General features: G+C 49.6%; 1 long non-coding RNA gene across 1 annotated transcript in view; it reads left to right on the top strand.

Annotated features, from left to right (window-relative positions):
- The first annotated feature begins 6,129 nt into the window (after nucleotides 1-6,129).
- LOC108517918 (uncharacterized) overlaps nucleotides 6,130-10,214 on the top strand; it is a 6,991-nt gene continuing 2,906 nt past the window's right edge. Inside the window, exons 1-2 of the long non-coding RNA XR_001882244.1 lie at nucleotides 6,130-6,251; nucleotides 6,879-6,953. This is a non-coding gene — a long non-coding RNA (uncharacterized LOC108517918). The remainder of the gene's footprint in view (nucleotides 6,252-6,878; nucleotides 6,954-10,214) is intronic.

Genomic DNA, 10,214 nt, shown 5'->3' with positions numbered 1-10,214 from the left:
CTAAAAGCAGTTTAGAAGGCAGCTGACTCAGCCTGAAACGTGGAGTTAGAAGTCCAGAGGGCTTTTAGACTCTAGTCAAGGGAACATTAGTCAACTGACTGATGTGCAAGGACTATCAGAGAGGTTCAGGACTGCGCTTCGGTTGAGCTCAGCAACTTTTTGTTCTTTGTTTTTGTTTTGTTTTTTTTGAGACAGGGTCTCGCTCTGTTGCCCAGGCTACAGTGTAGTGGTGCGGTCTCAGCTCACTACAAGCTGCACCTCCCAGATTCAAGCCATTCTCCTGTCTCGGTCTCCTGCGTAGCTGGGATTATAGGTGTGCACTACAACACTTGGCTAATTTTTGTATTTTTAGTAGAGATGGGGTTTCGCCATATTGACCAGGCTGGTCTCGAACTCCTGACCTCAGGTGATCTGCCCACTTTGGCCTCCCAAAGTGCTGGGATTACAGGCATGAGCCGCCTTGCCTAGCCTCAGTGACTCTTTGAACCAGTGTCTCAATCAGGAAACCCAGATACCACTTGGCTCCAGGACCTGCTCTGTCTATAAAATGAGAAGCAACTAGAATATCCCTAAAACTCCTCTTAGCTATAAAATGTTCTGATTCATGACCAAGGGAAGAAAGAAAATGTATATGGAACCAAATAGAAATACTTTCTGATGTGAGCCAAGGAAGGGGAGAGAAGGATTTGGCTTCCTCATTCAGCCCCACCCTATAGAAAGTTCTGGCTCTGGCATGAAGACACACTAGGCTGGTTTCCTCTTGCTTTTATTTCACAAGAGCCCCCAAATATGACACTTATGAATGCCCTGATAGTAGATCCTAATCAGGTGATTGGCCTGGGGGCTGAAACTTTGCACAACCATTTCCCCTAGGGCTTGGCAATCTTAAGCATTCCTGAGACTTTTAGCTAAGAGTAAAGAGCTTCTCACGTGGTTCTCATGGTGACGTTTTCCTTGCAACAGTTCTATAAAATGAGTTAAAATAATTTTTATGATCTTGCACTTGGGAAAACCAATAGACACAAAGGTTTAGTTATTTTTCCACAATGTGAGAATATGGGAAAATTGGGAGAAGTTTTGATCCCGGAATTGGCTAGCTCCTTCTCAACCAAGCAAACCCTGGGATCTTTTCCAATCACGTCTTTGATGAGAAGAAAGTGGCTTCTTGCTCTCCAACAAACATTTGCCTCCAGATTCCTGCGCCTACTGTACAATTAGAGAAAGTTCCTGAGGGTTGAAGTCTAAGCTTCTGTCTTCTGTCTTCCTGTCAAGGTATCTTGGACCTCTGACCAAACCCTCAGATTAAAAGAGGAAATATCTTCATGGCTATTTTTTTTTTTTTTTGAAATGGAGTCTCGCTCTGTCACCCAGGCTGGAGTGCAGTGGCGCGATCTCAGCTCACTGCAACCTTCGCATCCCGGGTTCAAGCTATTCTCCTGCCTCAGTCGTTCAAGTAGCTGGGATTACAGGCGCTCGCCACAACGCCCGGCTAATTTTGTGTATTTTTAGTAGAGATGGGGTTTCACCTGTTAGCCAAGATGGTCTCCATCTCCTGACCTCATGATCCGCCCGCCTCGGCCTCCCAAAGTGCTGGGATTACAGGCGTGAACCACTGCGCCTGACACTGTTTTTGTTTGTTTGTTTGTTTGTTTGTTTGAGACAGAGTCTCCCTCTTGTTGCCCAGGCTGGAGTGCAGTGAAGCAATCTCGGCTCACTGCAACCTCTGCCTCTGAGGTTCAAGTGATTCTCCTGCCTCGGCCTCCCGATGTAGCTGGGATTTCAGGCCCACACCACCAAGCCCAGCTAATTTTTTTGTATTTTAGTAGAATTGCGGGGGCATTTTATCGTGTTGCCCAGGTTGGTCGCGAATTCCTGAGCTTAGGCAATCCGCCCACCTCAGCCTCCCAAAGTGCTGGGATTACACGCCCAGCCGACATTCTGAAGCAAGAGAATTTCTGAAATCCCAACTCTTCTCTACGCTAAAAGACAGTTCTGCCCCGTGGGGACCAGTGAGTTATCTCAGAGCATTAGGCCCTGGTATGCAACAAGACAAAGCAGCCTCTGTCACACCCTTACCATGAAGGATCGTTCATCCGATTGGAGGGCACCAGAGGCAAATGTTGACATCCTCAATTTCATCAGAATCCTTTTTCCAAAATACAAATAAGACGTCTGAAATATGGAAAATATGCATCACGATGTTGAAATCTCACAACTAAACATCATTGCCGGTCCTCTGTGTTTACTAAGTTTATATTCATAATTTTAAAACTATCAATCAATTTTTTTTTTTGAGACGGAGTCTTGCTCTGTCGTGTGGTGATCTCGGCTCACTGCAACTTCCGACTCCCGGGTTCAAGCCGATTTTTCCGCCTCAGCCTCCTGAGTAGCTGGGATTACAGGCTCCCACCACCACGCCTGGCAAATTTTTGTATTTTTAGTAGAGTTGGGGTTTCACCATATTGGCCAGGCTAGTCTGGAACTCCTGACCAGCGTTGGTCAGGAGTTCCTGACCAAGATAAATCTGGATCATAAGATAAATAAATCTGGATCATAGGATGCACCTCAAAACATAGGGACCTTTGCATTGCTTTCCACTGCCATCAATTCTAAAATTTTCTCTTTTTTTGAGATAGGGTCTTACTCTGTCACCCAGGCTGCAGTGTAGCAGCACGATCACTACTCACTGTGACCTCAATCTCCCGGGCTCAAGCAATGCTCCCACCTCAGCCTCCTGCGTAACTGGGACTACAAGCACACACCATCATGCCTGGCTTATTTTTATTTTTTGTAGCCAAGCCTCCACCTGCCTTGGCTTCCCAAAGTGCTGGGATTGCAGGCGTGAGCCACCATGGCCAGCCAATCAATTCTTTTTTTAAAAAAAAAAAAATAGATTTACTTAGAACCAGGGGAGAGAGTGAATTGCAGTCCCTAACTACCACAAATAATGCAGTTGCGTTTCCCACATTTGGAGAAATGGCCGGGGTCAGCCCATCTGAAGTGCAGGGCGTGAGCCTCGCCCTGGGAAACCACCTTCGTGATCGTGGTACCTCCCCTGTGGGTAAGTATTATTGACTAATGAGGTCATAATACTGTTTCTTAGAAAAGTAAAGTAAGGCTAGGCCCGGTAACTCATGCCTGAAATGCCAGCACTTTGGAAAGCTGAGGTGGGAGGATCCCTTGAGCTCAGGAGTTTGATATCAGCCTAGGCAACAGAAGGAGACCCTGTCTCTACCAACTGAAAAGAAAAAAAAAGGAAAGTAAGTTTAGGACATTTTGATTATGGGTGGAAATTGGCATAAACTTGGGATGAGAGGAAGGTCTTGGACATTATAAGTGGGTCGTATTCCCCAGGCTTGGTGAGTTGGTTTGGAGTGGCCAAAGACCACATTTTCAGTTCAGAAAAGGATTTGCCTGGAGGCCATAGGATTGCAGTGTCATCTGAAGAGCTCCATGCTGGGGACTTCTACAATGACCGGGACACAGATCAGGGTTTCTTTTCTGATTGTCTTTAGACTTAACATAATGATCCAGAAGCAGAGACTTCTGCTGCCAATCTGTAACTTTCTTTTCTAAACATGTTTCCGTGGTCTCTGGGAGAATGTTAACGTAAGAGCCAGTGTGCTTGAGGCTGGACATGGTGGCTCATGCCTGTAATCCCGACACTTTGGGAGGCCGAGGCAGGCGGACCACTTGAACCTAGGAGTTCGAGACAAGCCTGACCCACATGGTGAAACCCCATCTCTACTAAAAATACAAAAATTAGTTGGGCTTGGTATTTTGTGCCTGTAATCCCAGCTGCTCAAGAGGCTGAGACAGGCGAATCACTTGAACCCGGGAGGTGAAGGTTGCAGTGAGCCGAGATCGTGCCACTGCACTCCAACCTGGGCAATAAGAACCAGACTCCGTCTCAAAATAAAATAAAATAAAAAAGCCAGTGTGCGTGAACCTCGTGCGGCTGTCAGCATGAGGTGGGCCCTGCGTCAACACGATGTTAGCTAATGCAGGACACAACAATGAATTACATCTCATGTTTTCCATTTATCCCCCAATGATAGCAGTTTTTGTTTTTTTGTTTTTTTGCTGTTTTTGAGACGGAATGTCACTCTTGTCACCCAGGCTGGAGTACAGTGGTGTGACCTCAGCTCACTGCAACCTCCGCCTCCCGGGTTCAAACGATTCTCCTGCCTCAGCCTCCCGAGGAGCTGGGATTACAGGCGCTCACCTCCACGTCCGGCTAATTTTTGTATTTTTAGTAGAGAGGGGGTTTCGCCATGTTGGCCAGGCTGGTCTCCAACTCCTGACCTCAGGTGATCCACCCGCCCCAACCTCCCAAAGTGCTGGGATTACAGGCATGAGCCACCGTGCCCGATTGATAATAGCAGTTTAAAAAGAGCAAAAATGATGGCCCATTGTCACAGTGAGGGTTTTGGTAGGATTTATTAGTTATAAATATTTCTGATTTATATATCACCTTCTTTAATCTGCCCTCCCAATGGCAGACAGAATGTTTATTAACCTCCCCTCTCATTGTCCACCAAGCCTAGGATCTGAGATGCTATGAAATTTCTCCTCAGATAAATCTGGATTATAGGATGCACCTCAAAACATAGGGACCTGTGCATTGCTTTCCACTGCCATCAATTCTAAAATTTTCTCTTTTTTTTTGAGATAGGGTCTTACTCTGTCACCAGGCACTACTCACTGTGGCCTCAATCTCCCGGGCTCAAGCAATGCTCCCACCTCAGCCTCCTGCGTAACTGGGACTACAAGCACACACCATCATGCCTGGCTTATTTTTATTTTTTGTAGAGATGGAGTCCCACTATGTTGCCCAGGCTGGTCTTGAACTCCTGGCCTCAAGCAATCCTCCCACCTCGGCCTCTCGAGGTGTTGGGATTCCAGGTGTGAGTCACCACCCCTGGCCTTAGAAATTTTCATTGCCAAATGAACATCGTTTCCCCAGGCTGGTGTTAGGAAACTGGGGGATCCTGTGTTCTCTCCAGCACTGGGTTTTCCTGAGCAGAAAATGAGCCTTATCGTGTACTCGGAATTGTCAGATATTTGTAGAGCCAGAAAACATCTTAAAAATCATGTTGCCTCATTGCTTTTTGCAGGTGAGGATGTCAAGACTTGGAGTACATGACAGTTGGCCTTGGGCTTCGGTGGCCAGCCCATGACTACAAAAGCCCAAGAAGCCAGCGAGTCCCCCGGCTCCTTCCACCAAGTGGCCTCTGGGTGATGGGGAAGCTTGTCCTCTGCTTTGTCACACACAAAACTCTAAAAGTCAGGATCCCAACGCATCGGCCTGGAGAGCCCATGCAGGTGAGAGACACACACTGAAGGATGTGTTGGGGCCAAAGGCAGAGCCAGTGACGTCACTGCCAGGCCCCATGCAACCGGACAATATGGGACTCCTGGTTCCAAAAGCTGGAGAAAAGCTTTTTCCTGTCCTCCCTTCACCTGTCATGGTGGTTTTTATTTGCGATTGAATGGTGTGCTCCCTGGAACGAGGTGGGGGGCGGGAGGGACGGGTTCTCAAAGACGTCTCTGGGAGTCTCACAGACTCAGGTGCCCTGGGGCAGGGTGCTTGAGTCCCAACCCTGAAACCCTAAATGTTCTTGATCCCCTCATCCCCTGCCCCACTGCCACCAGATCCCTCATCCCACTGGACTTCATTTACAAACCACAAAGTCAGAAAGAAAAGTATTAAGAAGTCCAAGAGGGGCCAGGCGCGTGGCTCGCACCTGTAATTACAGCACTTGGGGAGGCCGAGGTGGGCAAATCACCTGAGATCAGGAGTTCGAGACCAGCCTAGACAACATGGTGAAACCCTATCTCTACTAAAATACAGAAATTAGCCAGGCATGGTGGCACACACCTGTGATCCCAGCTACTCGGGAGGCTGAGGCAGGATAATCGTTTGAACCCAGGAGGCAGAGGTTGCAGTGAGCCGAGATCGCACCACTGCCCTCCAGCCTGGGTGACAGAGCAACAGTCCGTCTCAGAAAAAAAGCAGTCCAAGAGGGCAATTGCAGAGAATTAAACCCCCTGGGCGGGCCCCTCTGAGGGCAAGGGTCTGTGCATCCACATTGGCCATAGGCCGCGGACGCCTGGCCAGAGGTGAGCAGCCGCTTAGATGCCTGCAACGGCTCCAGAGGTGAAAGATACTCGAAGGCCCAGGAGAATGCAAGCTTCGGGGCTGGGCACAGTAGCCCACGCCTGTAATTCTAACACTTTGGGAGGCCAAGGTGGGTGGTTCCCTTGAGTCCAGAAGTTGGCAACCAGCCTGAGCAACATGGTGAATCCCTGTCTCTATCGGGGGGGGGGAAGGAAAAAGAAAAGAAAAGAAAGAAGAAAGAAAAAAGAATGCAAGTTTCATGTTTGGCTACAGACTCTGCTGAGAGGAGCTTCTCCAGTCCTGACTGCCACGTGCCCTGGGTGGCGGAGGAATTTGGGGGTGGACTCTATCTCAGTTGTGTCTGGAAGAATTCTCAGGTTAGAGGGTGAAAAATATCTTTTTTATCCTTTCTCTCTTTTTTTTTTTTATTTTTTATTTGAGACAAGTTCTTCACCTGGGTCTGTCACCCAGGCTGGAGTGCAGGTGGCATCACGGCTCAACGCAGCCTTGACCTCCTGGTCTCGAGTGGTTCCCCGACCTCAGCCTCCTCGGTAACCAGGACTACAGGTGCACACCACCACACCCAGCTAATTTTTATATTTTTTGTACAGATGGGATTTAACTTTACTGCTCAGACTGGTCTCAAACCCCCCAGGCTCAAGAATCTGCTCGCCTCCGCCTCCCAAAGTGCTGGGATTACAAGTGTGAGCCACCGCGCCCGGCCAATGTCATTTCTTAACGTTGATTTCCCCCTTAGGATGGACACTCTGCTGGGAGATGTGGGAAAGGGTCTGCAAGTGGCCCCTCCCCTGTCATCTGAATCTTTCATTTGGTAAGTAGGAGGATTTATGTGGAATATGGTTTTTCTGATAACATCGACATTCCTTCCCGTGCCTTCTGAGTCTCTTTCTCTTAATTTGACTCTGGTCTCTGCCCTTTGCTGGACTCAGTGAGTATCTCATGCTCAGTTTTGGTGGAGGTCACGGATTTAACCCTTAGAGACACCGTGTGGCAAGACTCAAGCCCATGAAGCCATGAGATGGCAAACCCCACATGTGAAGGCACCACCTAGTAGTGAACATTCCCCAGGGAGGCGACCTTGGTGTTAATTTGTTTATTGAGAATCATGAGGCCAGGCGCGGCGGCTCACGCCTGGAATCCCAGCACTCTGGGAGGCTGAAGCGGGTGGATCACAAGGTCAGGAGTTCCAGACCAGCCTGGCCAACATGGTGAAACCCCCGTCTCTACTAAAAATACAAAAATTAGCCGGGCGTGGTGGCGAGAGCCTGTAGTCCCAGCTACTCGGAAGGCTGAGGCAGGAGAATGGCGTGAGCCTGGGAGGTGGAGGCAGTGAGCCGAGATCACGCTACTGCACTCCAGCTGGGCCAACAGAGCGAGACTCCGTCTCAAAAAAAAAAAAAAAAAAAGAACCATGGCATCCAGCACCCTTCTAGGTTCTTCACAAAACCATACAGTTATTTTGTCCTGACACCCCTGAGGCAGGTGCTGTTATCATTCCTGGTCTTCAGATGCAGAGAGTGAAGCCTGGAGGGAGACACCGCATCCCAGGCTCCGACTCTCACTCCCAGAAAATGGGGAGCTGGAGCCAGCCCAGGGCTGTGCAGCTCCTGAGCCCGGCGCCTCGGGTGCTCCACTCCACTGCCTCGCGACCACCTGCAAGGGCTTTATGCACCCAGCACCCAGCACCCAGCACCCAGGCAGGCGGTGCAGGGAGCAGGCCTCTTTACCAATTTAGTTGCCACATCCCCAAAAAGCATTGAGTCCTGGAGCAGAGATCGTTTCAGTGATAGTGAGTTTGGGAAATGCTGAGATCGACTCTTGGTGGGGTGTGGAGGTACCAGGCTCCTCTGCCTGGGGAGGAACAGGTGGCTACTCTCTGGAACATCCCAGTTACTCTGGAAGGCTGAAGCAGGAGAATCACTTGAACCCAGGAGGTGGAGGTTGCGGTGAGCCGAGATCATGCCACTGCACTTCAGCCTGGGCAGCAAGAAACTCGGTCTCAAAAACAAAAAAAGAAGGGAGGAGTGTTATTAAAAGATCCTGTTCTAAGGACAAAGACCCCCACTTGTGCAAAGCAAATTATCAGAACCACAGCTGGAAAACTCGCAGAGTTTGGACAGGCCACCTCCACCCTCGTTTCCTCCCCTAAGTACCCCTCCACAGACATCTGTTCCCTAAGAACACGTGAACACAACGTGGACCTCCGTCCCTGTTATTCCAGCTTGAAAAAAAAAAGCACACCAGGTCGACTCGGTTAGGCTCTGCACCGCAAATGCCATAGCAGCCTCCCAGGGAGGAGGGGAGCGCGGTGTTGGCAACACGCCCTCGCTGGACTTTCCGCCGGCTTGCCCTCTTTAGTGCTGGTCAGGCTCTGTGGTGGATATGTCGAAAGTTAGGGGAACGCTGAGTCATCCTCCTCCCTTTCAGCTGCGGCATGTTTCTGGGAATGCGAAGCACATTTGAGCGACGTGACATTCCTTACCTCGCGGCAGCAAGGCAACTGCCCACTTCCTTTCGAGTCATGTTGCATCATCTTTCAGAACAGGACTAAACAAATAGGCTTGATGCATGGTTTTAGGAAAGAAAGGCAAGCGTGCACGTTTGAGCCCCACCCTCTGCGTGTGCTAGGGCACGATTCTCCTGCCCCCAAGGGAGAGAGGGCACACACTGTTGTGGTTACTCTCCTGCCTTTCCATAGATAAGAACCGTGTATATGTGTTCGATGCGCATCTCATCATCACAAAAGAGGCCTGTGACATTCAATACAGGTGTGTTTCCTAACACGTGTCAGAGGCATCTGTGGCTACATCCGTTCTAGTGATGGGCATTGTGGTTTTTAAAATTCTTTGTCCTCGGCATCTTGGAATAAGTCACAGGAAAGGTAAATGATCTATGTAAACCCTTTGGCCCGTGGATCAACTTTTATACATCTAAATTTGAGAAAAATGTCATTTATTAGCAGGAGAGTGAACAAGCATTTCAAGCTTGCAGAGGGAAGCTGGGGGTGCAGAGAGGATGCAAAAGTGAACAGAACGGGCATCTGCGCTCAAGAAGCTGCAGGGTCGTGGTGAAGACAGAGCCCTGTGGAGCAGGATGCGTGGGCAGTGGACAGTGCACCAAGTATTTGCTCAGGGGAGCCGGACCCGGAGGGGACCCGGAAATGCAAACTCCAGGAGGCACGTCTGAGCCCGGCGGGGGCTGCTGGGATAATGAGAAACAGTCTCCATGCAGGTGGCGGGCACTCACAGAGAGGGGTGGGAAGATCTGAGCACAGCTCTGTCCCAGGCTGGAAACGGACTCTGTATCCAGAGCCACGGGGCCTGTGGAAGCCGTACTGGGGCTGGTACACCTCCAGGTGTTCAATGGTAAGGGACTGTGAGCCCTTTAAGTCTTGAGCAGAGTGACCTGCTCCAGATATGCCTTGGGAAAGTCATCCTGGTGATACACTGAAATTTGTCCTGGGAAAGATTGAAGGTGGGGACACGTTAGGAGGTCATGTCAGTGCTGCAAACAGGGCTGGAGTCCCAAGCTGATCTCAAGCTCCTGGGCTCAAATGATCCTCTCGCCTCAGCCTCCCAAAGTGCTGGGATTCCAGGCGTGAGCCACCACACCGAGCCTCAACTCTCTTGTAATGTTTCTTCTGCCCTTTGCGTCCTCCTGAGGCCGCGTCCACCCATCTACCTGAAAACAAAACAGGCGCAGAACACCCCTAGTTGCTTGTGTGGTTGTGGGGCCCCAACGAGTCACCCAATGCTGCAGAATCTCAGCCTCACACTGTGGGTCTGTGATCCATCCACTTCCACCCACAGACACATTTGCTGGAAAGAGTAAAGCAACATTAAACAAAAGAGCATGATTTTATGTTTCTTTCTTTTAAACTCAACTGCTGGGCAAATGGAGTTTTACAGTCTAGAGCTGAATGAGGGATGGCTTCAACCAAATCCGAGTTTCTTTCTCTTTTTTTCTTCCTTTCTTCCTTCCTTCCCTCCCTTCCTCCCTCCCTTCTTTCTTTCCTTCCTTCCTTCCTTCCTTCCTTCCTTCCTTCCTTCCTTCCTTCCTTCCCTCCCTCCCT

This window comes from Rhinopithecus bieti, unplaced genomic scaffold (assembly GCF_001698545.2).
Source record: "Rhinopithecus bieti isolate Rb0 unplaced genomic scaffold, ASM169854v2 scaffold_40368, whole genome shotgun sequence".
Lineage (NCBI taxonomy): Eukaryota > Metazoa > Chordata > Mammalia > Primates > Cercopithecidae > Rhinopithecus > Rhinopithecus bieti.
The sequence above is the reverse complement of the archived record's forward strand: the minus strand, read 5'-3'. Positions and strand labels throughout refer to the sequence as shown.